The following is a 12,316-nucleotide window of genomic DNA, read 5'->3' on the forward strand; positions in this document are numbered from 1 at the left end:
CCGGCTTGGTTTGATCCCACGGACCGATAGCTCTTGCAAACACACCCTGCTCTTGGCAAGCTGCTAGATCTAACAAGATAAAATCAACCATGCTCTCACACGTGAATAAATAAAGGGCCGTGTGAACGATCCAGGGAATTTGACAACTCTGTAAGTATCTCGGTGGTTATTGCCTAGAGAATGAAAGTGCATTTCATGAAAGCCACTGATTTAGGAAGCCGCCAGTGTGGGGATAACAAAATGAGACCCACAGTAATGTGAGGAAGGGAGAGGCTGGAGGGAGAGCATTGGTCCTCGAGAAACGGTGGTGGATATGAACGCTGAAACTGGCAGGCTGCGAAAGCCCAAAGACCACGCCCCATGCTGCAAAGTCCATGCCGTGGGTGACCCCCGTGATGATTCCAGTGAGATGCGATACTTAAGACAGGCTGAAGGGATGGAACCAGGCCACTTTTAAGTCGACTGCAGAAAACCTCAGTGAAAGATACTACTGCAATTCCTGAATTTGAATCTTTAGCTCTACGCTGCAATTGTTGAACAATCTCGACCCCTTAAACATTCTGAGTCTCAGTTTCTATGTCAAGAAAATAATACCTGAGTTGCTGTGAATATCTAAAGGTCCGATGTGATCACATAAAGAGCCATCTTTGACACACAGTAGGTAGTTCAATCTATGCTAGCGTTCACGTCTCCCCACTCCCCTTCAAAACCTGGCTCTGCCACTCATTTTATTACCCTGGAAATGTTCTAGGTCTAAAGGAAATTTTGCAGCTTGAGTCTAATGCGCCACTTCTAGGTGGGCTGGGAAACACCTTAGGAATTCTGCTTTCAGGACCAGTGGCTCATGCCACTCAGTGTTGACATACAGATAGAGAGAAGGGAACCAGCAGCCCTTGGCCAGTAACAGCGTCCTGGCACCACATTCCCGTAAGGGAGACACTTTGGCTTCCCGGGTGCATCCAAGCACCTAGCCTTATGCCTGGTACATGGTAGGCTCTCAGTGAATATTGAATAAATAAATGAGTTAATGAGAGTCTAGTGTGTTCCAGGCACTATATTAGACACTTTACATATATACTTCTTTAGCTCTCATGACAACCCTACGAAATAGCCCAAATTATAAACATTCCATGGGTGAGGAAATAGACTTTAGTGATGTTAAGTAAGTTGTCCAAGGTCACACAGCTGGAAAACTGCCAGAGCCCACATCAAAGTACTTACTTGCTTCTAAGTACAGAGTAAAATTCTTCTTACTTCATAAAGACATTAGGCAATGATATTATTTTAAATAATCATTCTGTTATTACAATTATTATCCATCACCTCCATTTGGCCTTAGAGAAACACTGAGTGGTAGAAGGGAAAGGCTCGTTCCCATTTTTCCCAGAAGTAAAACTAAGAGGGAATTTAACTTACTCAAGACAATATCAAGCATTACACAGTCAAGGGCATCTGGATAGATCAAGCCTATTTTAATTTGCTTAGGAACTTAGTCTTTTCTGCCCAACCACTTAATGACAACATCAGATTTCTTCTGAAGCAGGAAGTAAACTCAGCTCATTTTTCCCCCATGCATTAGTGGGAAAGAAATGTCTATTTGAGCCATGTAGATTGGCAGATATCTTCTATTGTGGGTAAGTCAGAGTTGCTGATATGGGAGGCAGGCTGGTTAATGCATCTGCTTGTTTCTGTCCATTAACTTTTTTGTATTTGGTCAACAGGTGCTGTGCAAGGAATGATGGGGAGGGGTGAGGGGATGTCATCCCCACCCTTGTAGGAACTGGAAGGGGTGCTGACATCCACGACATCCATCTATCATGTGCTGGCGATCTGCAGACCTCATCTCATCTGACCCCCGGAACAACCTCATGATACTGGCTCTGGTTCTGCTTAGAGATGTCAAGGGACCTACCCAAGGCCACACAGCTGAGAAGTGGTAGAGCTGGGATTTGAATCAAAACCTTTCTGATTCTAGAGCTGCAAATTTAATCTCTATATTACACCAGCTTCAACAGCACAGCACCTAGTTTAATAATGATCTGTTTCTTTGTCTGTGGTCCTGATGAGATAAATGGTAGAAAACTCAAGCTGATATGCTAAAAATGTGAATTCCATGTCCATTCATTTCCTATCGACTCTCCAGCACCTAGGATAGCACCAGGCATGAAGCAGGTTCAAAATGCACACTTACTGAATGAATGAATAATTGAATCAATTTCTGTAACAGAATTCCCAGAGTTTATTATGGCTTCCTGGAGGAGGTGACAGAGGCTTTGGTTTGCAAAGCAGGGAAAGTGAAAAGGGAGCTGGGAGGGAATTCCAGGCAGAAGAACAGCAAAGGTCTGGAAAAGGGGGATGGAAATGGTAACACATGTAGAGCTCTGATAGGTTCTGGCCTGATGGGAAGCACAGTAAAAAGTAGTAAGTAAAAAGTGAATCCTTTACTGGCCCATGCAAAGATTGTTTTGGAATCCTCATCAGGTAAGACAAGAGTTGCTTCAAGGAAACAGCAATTGCTTTGGAGTCAGATTTGGTGTCAGATCCTGATTTCTATCTTAACAGCTGTGTGTCCCTGGGTAAATTACTTAACCTCCAGGAGCCTCAATTCCATAGGAAGATAAAGTGGCTAATGGTTCAATATACACAGTAAGTGCTCAATAACTGTTCATTTCCCTTATTTCTTCCCTTCACTGGTGAACCTGTAAGGGTAGGAAAGCCCGGCAATTATCCTTGTATCCAGATTCTACGCTCTTAGGATAATATATCGACTCCACAATTTAGTTCTTACCATTATTGAACTGCGCATGTGTGCCCATCCTTTACTGAAAATCGGAGGGGAGATCAGTGGCAAGAAGCATTAGCTGAGCTTTCGGAGGCCAGCTGCTGAAAGGAAGGCCACAGCTGAGCAGAGAAGGCAGGAGTCCTGGATGTCACTGTGCAGATTCAAACACCGATGAGTGACTGATGAGAAACTGAGGTCCTTGGTCCTCCTGTACCTTCAGAATCTCAGGTGGACCCGACCAATGATAGCAGCCAGTGCAGGGTTCTCAAGCTTTACCGATGACTTCTTCATATTTATTCCACCTGTACCATCAACTCCTTATCTTTCTTGAGCTTGAATTTTTAATGTGAAAGGTATTTTCACATTTATTTCAAAAAGGAAACTATAGTATTACTTGATACAAATAGGAGGAAACTAGAAGTAAGCACAATGGAAAAAAAAGATTATGACTGAATTATAACCAGATACTGTTGCCTGGTGAATGTTCTGAGGCCAAGAAGTCTCTTTTCTTGTTTAAGAAAGAAAGGGAGAAAGAGAGGAAGGAAAGAAGGAAGGAGGAAGAAAACTGGAGAGAGGCAGGGAGAAGTAAAGGTAACGAGTAAGGGATAGAGAAAGGTTAAACATATGCTGTCACCAAAATGAGACTTTCTCCTTTTAACCAGAAAGATCAAAAGAACAATAGGGTGAATATTTTTATACTATGTGATTCCATGTTATCTAGCATCTTGTCTCTCCGTTTACTTTTTTAAAACATCTCATGGACAAAATCCATATTCGGGAGAACACGGACCCAGGCCCTCACTGTGCACACGGGAAACTGAGGTCTGGTTTGAGGATCCTGAATTCAAGTCCCACTGCCTAGAAATGAACTTGACGTCCTCTGCTCCCTTCTCCAGGCTGCACGGAAGCTGCTCTCATTCCTGCCTGTGTCATGCCATCATTCTTTATCTGCAACTCTGGAGCCTTGAGGTAAACGTCTTTTCATTATTTATAGAAGCATGGCTTCTATTGTAAAAGTATCATGACCACAGCACTGAAGTGAACCAAGGAAAAGGAAAGATGAAAAGGCGAGCCACATCCCACGACCCTATCCCACTGGCATCTTTCCTGTTGGCATTTCTTTTATGCATTTATTTAATCATTACAAGCTCACTATGCATTTTTTAGCATCTTGAATGGTCTTGTCACATCTCCTAAGGGATGGAAGGTGTCCCTTCAAGCTCTAAGTCATGCCTGTCCATATCCAAAGCCTTGGGAAAGAACTGAGCTTCCTCCTTGATGATTTTCATGTGTGGTCCGTCGGTTAGTTTCTTCATTTGCAAAATGGGGGTAATGCTAGTTTACTTGGTCACGGGGCAGTTGTGAGGGTTCGATGGCATGATAGACAGGAAACACTTAGAGTGGGGACTCTCATGCAGAATGAGATCTATGTAAGTTTCTCCTGAGTTGTTCTGACTCAGTTTACCCTATCTGTGCCACAGCTGGAACTGACCAGATCTCAGTGGCTATGCAGGGACTTTGGAAAGTTAAGATGGATTCAGCTCCTATTCAAAGACCTAACGTTAACCCTCCCTTCCACGGAGGTGCCCCTGTGCCGGCCGGATCGAGTCTGTACCTGCCTTTCTCCTGCCAGCTCCTGCGGGTTCTTCCTCTTTATAAGCACGTTGTTGGGGACCATCATTCCAGAAAACTTCTATCCGTTCATCAAAGCCCTATGCAGATGTGATCTCCCACAGAAAATCCTCCCTTCTTCCTGAAACTCTCTCCTTTTGTGTCTGTAGCCTATATGCATATCTAATGTGACATTTAGCAACTGAGCTCCTAATATCTTTCTTTTTTTAAAGATTTTATTTATTTATGTGACAGAGAGAGAGAGACAGCCAGCGAGAGAGGGAACACAAGCAGGGGGAGTGGGAGAGGAAGAGGAAGAAGCAGGCTCTCAGCAGAGCAGGGAGCCTAATGCGGGGCTCCATCCCAGGACCCTGGGATCACGCCCTGAGCCGAAGGCAGGCGCTTAACAACTGAGCCACCCAGGCGCCCCTGAGCTCCTAATATCTAAGTGGAATACACTTACGGGTTTTAAAACAACAGATATGGTTAACAAATTCTGGAGTCTTTAAACCACCCCTCTTCACACCCACCAAGAAAATAACAGTTGCTTCCGCCAGTCGCCTTCCAAATTAATCATCAAAGTGACATCGGTTTATATATGTCGCTGACACACCTGTATCATACTCAATGCATCATCTTATCCAGCATGTCTCAGGTACGTGAACATACGAGGACATGCATACTCCCTCCTTCTTTCAAACTGCTGCGCAGTATTCATGGTACGACCTTGTCACAATTTCTTTAGCTATTCCTGAATACATATGTTGCTGCAACTTGAACGTGATTTCCTGGGCAGATACCACTGTTCACTCGTCTATACGCCACTCGCTGGGAGGCTGTGAGCCTCTTGGGAATAGGGTCTAAATCTTATTTACCTCAGCAGTCTCTTAACTTAGTAGACTATCTGCTACATATGGAAATGCTCGATGATTATTTGGTGAATGGATGAAGAAAGGAATGAATGAATGAATGAATGAATGAATGAATGAAGAGAAAAATCAAAGGATCACGCCACAATCCCGACATGGAAACGAGAAGGTTTCTTGATTTTTCCTTCTCAATCCACTGACCTTGAGGAATCAGAGCATGGGCAGTTTTCCACACGGGGCACAGCCAGGGGCCCTCAGTTATTTTAGGGGAGCCCAGCTGCTTACAGTAAACAGACTGCCTGTCCCATTTTTCGATTTCTGTGCAAATGCCCAGAGCCCTTTGGGCACAGGCAAAGGGGATTTAAATAAAACCAGGAAATAAATAAATCATTGCTTCAAAATAGCCAAATGGGATATTTCCAATAAAGCATTTCACTACGGGAGAGAAGGAATGTGGGAGAAAAAAAAATGCCAAGGCAGCAAATTGATGAAGAAGCTATGAAGTTAACGGAAATAGGAGGTTTGCAGAGAAATGTGCTGCTGTAGCATCCCATCGTCTGCGTATTGCAGGGGTGTCGGTTTCTTTTATGAGGCAGTTGGGAAGTTGGAAATCTAAACACTTTAAATCATTATTTAGCAAGAGGGGAGCAATTTCTTTGCTTAGGCAAGCGGGATCCCTGCCCTGATAATGCCCCTTGTTCATTTGTTCTCTCTCCCCTAGAAGCTGGGAGTATTTGATACATTGTTACCGTCTGTGCATTTGCCATGGCAGGCCATTACATCAGATTATTTAATAGGGTGTTTTCAGAGTTGAGACAGTGTGTTCTCTCTCACTTCCCTGCCTTTATTCATGCTGTCCCTTGCACCATTTGGAATGCCTTCCTTTACCTCTGCCTTTCCTAACCAACGCTACTGCTCTTGAGCTCTCAGCTCAAGCATCACNGGCATCACAATGCCGGATTTCGAGCTGTACTACAAAGCTGTGATCACAAAGACAGCATGGTACTGGCACAAAAACAGACACATCGACCAATGGAACAGAATAGAGAACCCAGAAATGGACCCTCGGCTCTTTGGGCAACTAATCTTTGATAAAGCAGGAAAAAACATCCGGTGGAAAAAAGACAGTCTCTTCAATAAATGGTGCTGGGAAAATTGGACAGCTACATGCAAAAGAATGAAACTTGACCACTCTCTCACACCATACACAAAAATAAACTCCAAATGGATGAAAGACCTCAATGTGAGACAGGAATCCATCAAAATTCTAGAGGAGAACATAGGCAACAACTTCTATGACATCGGCCAGAGCAACCTTTTTCACGACACATCTCCAAAGGCAAGAGAAATAAAAGATAAAATGAACTTATGGGACTTTATCAGGATAAAGAGCTTCTGCACAGCCAAGGAAACAGTCAAAAAAACTAAGAGACAGCCCACGGAATGGGAGAATATATTTGCAAAGGACACCACAGATAAAGGACTGGTATCCAAGATCTACAAAGAACTTCTCAAACTCAATACACGAGAAACAAATAAACAAATCATAAAATGGGCAGAAGATATGAACAGACACTTTTCCAATGAAGACATACAAATGGCTAACAGACACATGAAAAAATGTTCAAAATCATTAGCCATCAGGGAAATTCAAATCAAAACCACACTGAGATACCACCTTACGCCAGTTAGAATGGCAAAGATAGACAAGGCAAGAAACAACAATTGTTGGAGAGGATGTGGAGAAAGGGGATCCCTCCTACATTGTTGGTGGGAATGCAAGTTGGTACAGCCACTCTGGAAAACAGTGTGGAGGTCCCTTAAAAAGTTAAAAATTGAACTACCCTATGACCCAGCCATTGCACTACTGGGTGTTTACCCCAAAGATACAGACGTAGTAAAGAGAAGGGCCATATGCACCCCAATGTTCATAGCTGCATTGTCCACAATAGCCAAATCATGGAAGGAGCCGAGATGCCCTTCAACAGATGACTGGATTAAGAAGCTGTGGTCCATATATACAATGGAATATTACTCAGCTATCAGAAAGAACGAATTCTCAACATTTGCTGCAACATGGACGGCACTGGAGGAGATAATGCTAAGCGAAATAAGTCAAGCAGAGAAAGACAATTATATGGTTTCACTCATTTATGGAACATAAGACGTAGGAAGATCAGTAGGAGAAGAGCGGGAAGAAGAAAGGAAGGGGGGTAATCAGAAGGGGGAATGAAGCATGAGAGACTATGGACTCTGGGAAACAAACTGAGGGCTTCAGAGGGGAGGGGGGTGGGGGGAATGAGACAGACTGGTGATGGGTAGTAAGGAGGGCACGTATTGCATGGTGCACTGGGTGTTATACGCAAGTAATGAATCATGGAATTTTACTGTATGGTGAATAACATAATATAAAAAAATATTATTAAAAAAGAATAAGAGAAAAAATAAAAATAAAAAAAAAATAAAACCAGAAGTGGTTAGAGCCTGGAGTCCTTCACATTGGCCTCTAGGGGGAGCTCACGATCCTCTCTGCCCCTTTCAGAACAATCCAACACAATGGGCAAAGTGAAGGGACAGCTCAGATTCCAACATTTGTTGGGGATTTTCTTCTAATAACAGTGTCCCAATATTCTTTACTTATCCTTCCACTCCCAAACACTCATTCCATGAGACTCACATGGGGCTGCCCTTCCCCACTCACCAGGGGTGGGCAAAGGTCCCAGATCCCAGCAAACAGCAGATCCCCTCCCCATCCTGCCACTGTGATTGGTGATTGCAAGTTAGCTCAATCGGGGCAATGCAGGACAGATGTTTGCTGGAACTATAGGAAGAAGGGGATCTCTCTACTGGGATGACTCACTGCTGCGACCTCATTCCTGGAGCTGCCGGGTGCAGTCTTGCCTCCGGTAGGGGAGAATATGACAGAGAACAGAGCCCACATGGGGAAAAGCACAGCCAGGACACAGAGATTCCTGACAACACCATCTGAGCCCCTGCACTCCGCCTGGCTGGAAGGATCTTCAGCAATTCTTTAACAAAGAACAGACGGCTGACCCCGCGGAATTGCATCTATGAACAGGACGTGTTTAGGCTTCGGTTAACTACACAGCAAATAGCCTGTGGTTATCATTTCATACAGGGGGACATATTATATCTGAAAATATTTCATAAAGCCCTAACTTTCCCAAACGGGTTTAAATAGGAAGACACCTACCTTATAATAGGGAGTAGAAGACTGAGGGCCTCCACAGCCTAGCTGCATATGAACATGAACAGATCATAAAAACAATCTCTGAGGAGACATTTGTCCCATCCACGGACCATCTCGTCATCTCCGAGAGGAGTGGGTGGACCTCGAGTTGGGCCCAGACCCTTTGGGACACTTGTGATCTCCCAGAAGGGCACTGGCGCTTCCCCAGATCAGGTCCTCTCTTCCAACAGCTGCTCCTACCTGGCCACATGCGACCGCTGCCCTTCGCATACTCTAAGAGGTGACCTCAAACTCATCCCTACCCACTATTTCCCAACATGTTGGCAGAGGGAAACTTTATCGAGGGAGGATTTGGTGAAGTGCAGTTTATCAACGGCTCCAGATATCCTAAAGTCAGCGCCCAGACCAGACAAGATCAGTATGGAGACCTGCCTTTGTACCGCCCTCCAAAAATCTACTGTCATTGAACGATGTGGAGGCGAGCCGCACACACTGTTTCTTTTTCCCGAGGGAAAGGGCCATGGCTACCACACAGGATCCCAGCTGGCCTCATCTGCTCTCAGCCTCAAGGTCCCTGGGATCCTGAAGACGTCCCCATCTGACAGATCCTAAGGGCTCTCTTTGAGTCACGGGTCACAGGCACTTAGGAAGTGCCACTGCTCCAGGTGAAACAGCGCCCTCTTGCTTTCGTCTTTGTCACTGGTTTTTAAGACTCCGGCCAATCCATTTTGCCCTCTTCATCATTCGAATATTTAAGCCATCTGGAAGAGCACCTTTTCACTTCTTCGAAGATGTCACAGAAGCTTCTACGCTGCTCTTTCCAGAACTTGCCCGCCCCTCTGTTCAAGCAAGAGCCCAGAGTGATGGAGGGTGTGCTGTGTGCCTGACCTGGGGCTGCTGGCTGGGACTCCTCCAAAGCCTGCATTCCAGCATAATGAGGGGTTCGCTCCCAAAGAAGTAAAGACAGAAGATATGGAAGTTAGATGTGGACACCGCTCCTGGCTCTGATTCTAGCTGCCAGCCTCAGACAGATCACCTTCTCTGGGCTTTTGTCACCTAGTCTATAAACCGGGGCCTCCTCACAGAGTTAGAAGCGCTTAGTGACATCACGCCTGGCAAGGGCCTAGCAAAGTGCCTAGGGATAAACACAAGGACTAACATCACTGAACACCCACCATGTGACAGGTAGCTTAGGCAGGTACCGACGTTATCCCATCGTACAAAAGAAGAAACTGAGGCACAGAAGAAATAGGCCTGAAGTCAAGCCACCAATAAAGGTAAGCTCCTTTAGGTTGCATGACTCCAGAAGCTCTATGCTTTCCTGCAGCTTCTGAGACACAGCGGCCCTCAAATCCATGTGTTTGCATCCCCTTCTGCCTCCCCCTCTTCTGCGTTATGCACCTTTTCTCTTCTCTCCTTCCCTCAGTGGGCTTAGAGAAAACGTGTGTAAGAACTGCCTGACGTGTTTTGTAACCATTCAGCTTTCTCCTGGCTTTCCCTTTACCGGGACTGATAATGCGTAACACTCAGAGTATCCAACCATGATTGATTTTACAATGACCTGGAAATTCCCTCCATCTATTACTGGCCTTTGGGCAGAAGCTTACAAGATTTCATGGTAGAAGATGAGCTTCTCTTCCACTTGTGCCCCGAAGAAAATCCCAAAGGCTGCTTCTGTGACCTACATTCTAAAGTTCAAGTGCATAAATAGCCCAGGTGGAGAAAGCAGATGGGAGCTATTTTCTATCAAGAAGATGTACAGGGAGGGTTCTGGAGGCCAAATCGCTAAATCTTTCGAATCTTGCTACTCATGGTCTACAGACTGGCATTATCTGAGAATTGGTTGAAATACAGACTCTAAGGACTCACCCCAGACCTACTGAATCAGAATCTGCATTTTAACCAGATTCCTGTGCCCATTAACACGTGAGAAGTGCAGCTATAGGAATAGGGGAAAGGGATGGAATGAGGAGAAGAATGAATGACCTCCCTCTCCACTGCCTGGTGATGAGAGTAGATGCACTCAATTTTCAGCAAATGACTGGTAACCAGGAAATACAGAAATTGCAGGGATATTTAAGGAACAAATTAACAATTAAAAAAAAAACACTCTATAGACAAATTAGGAATACAGACAAGGCATAGTGAGGTGTACTAGCCACCTCCTGAGGCTGCTATCGTGACCAGAGAACTGTTGGATAGACCATTACAGCACATGCTTCCATTCATGCCTTTGTCACATCATATTTTCATTACATGTGTCTGTGTCCCCTAGACTGTGAGCTCTCCGAGGGCAAGAAATACATATTCCTTCTCTTTGCATTCCCAAAGGCTAACAGTGAAGGTTTTAAGAATAAACGAATGGAAAAAACCGTTAAGAAATGGCAAAATAAGAAGCTGTAAAGGTCTCCTAAAGTCTTCTCCTCCATAAAAGCAGTGAACACTAAAATCAACTTTTCCGGAACTCTGGAAATTAATCAAAGGCTTAAAATAATCCAGGAGTATTTATTCAAGAAAAACAGCTGAATCTCGGTAGAAATAGCAAGCTTTGTTGCATTTTAACATGCGTTAGTCCCACTTCCCCCTCCTCAGCCCCATGACAGCCTTAAAAACCGACAGCGTCGCAAATCAAAGTGAAAACCAGCAGTCTAGTAGCCTCTGGAGGGGACAAAATGGGGTTGCAGAACCTCCAAAACCCAATTCCCAGAGAGCTGTCATTACTTGATCTGTCTGGAAGTTCCCTGAAAAATCCCACTTGCAGAGCTTGTCTGTATTTGACCTAAGTCAGTGCTTGCACCGTGAAAGCAGCTTTTGCCCAAGAGGATGTTGTTGAAAACAATCTGTAGAAATTGTTAAACACTGCGGTTGATTGAGGTAGCAATGGCAGTTAGGGAAACCAATAAGGTAACCAAAAACCTTAAAGGAAAAGTCTGGGCTACAAGGGCTCCTGCCTATTCCTGCAAAGGTTGAGAACTAGGCACATTTTTAGGGCTGGGCACATGCCCAGGGCTTTGTGCATCTCCAGGAAAAGACCTGAGAAGGCCCTAAGCTCTCACTTCTGGTTAATTATGTGGCTCTGGACAAGCAGAAAGTGAAGGCTAAGGTGGAATTATAAACTGCGTGCCTGAGCATTGACCAGCATGCACACAGAATCCCTCAGCAAAGACAAGGAGAACTTACTGGACCCATGAATTTAAGGAAATCTGTCCAATCACTAGTTTTTTACTCAGCTAATGTTCATACATGAAAAAGAATACAGATTTTACAGAATTAATTCAGGAAACTCACTGAACAAATAAACAGCAGCAGCAACAAGAAACCCTATGAGTATCTGATTTCTAGAGTTGACACATTTTATTACTTAAAATGTCCTGTTTCCAATAAAAAATATGAACCATGAGCCATGCAAAGAAAGAAGAATGTACTGATCATACACAGGGAAAAAGAAAAGTAGAAATTGTCCCTGAGGAAGCCTCACTATAAGACTTACTAGACAAGGATGTTAAGTCTGTTATTTTAAATGTTCAAAGAGCTGATGGAAACCATGTATAAAGAACTAAAGGAAAGTTTGAAAATAATGTCTTGCCAAATAGAAGATGCATAAATGCCATATATATGCATATGCATATATATATGAACAAAACAGAAAAGGACAAAAAGTGAAATGAAATAGTCATTAGAAGAACTCCACATCAAGTCTGAGAAAGAATAAGCCAACTTGAAGATAGGTCAATTGAGATTATACAGTCTGAGGAGCAGAAAGGAAAGAAATGGAAGAAAAATGAATAGACCTCAGAGACCTTCAGGACACAATTAAGTGTACCAGTGTGCATAATGGGAGTC

At 44.1% G+C, this 12,316-nt stretch overlaps 1 protein-coding gene across 1 annotated transcript in view; it reads right to left on the reverse strand.

Annotated features, from left to right (window-relative positions):
- The window catches only part of KCNQ3 (potassium voltage-gated channel subfamily Q member 3), a 309,775-nt gene that overhangs the window by 109,053 nt on the left and 188,406 nt on the right, over positions 1 to 12,316 (reverse strand). The window lies entirely within an intron of this gene.

Source organism: Ailuropoda melanoleuca, chromosome 9 (assembly GCF_002007445.2).
Source record: "Ailuropoda melanoleuca isolate Jingjing chromosome 9, ASM200744v2, whole genome shotgun sequence".
NCBI lineage: Eukaryota > Metazoa > Chordata > Mammalia > Carnivora > Ursidae > Ailuropoda > Ailuropoda melanoleuca.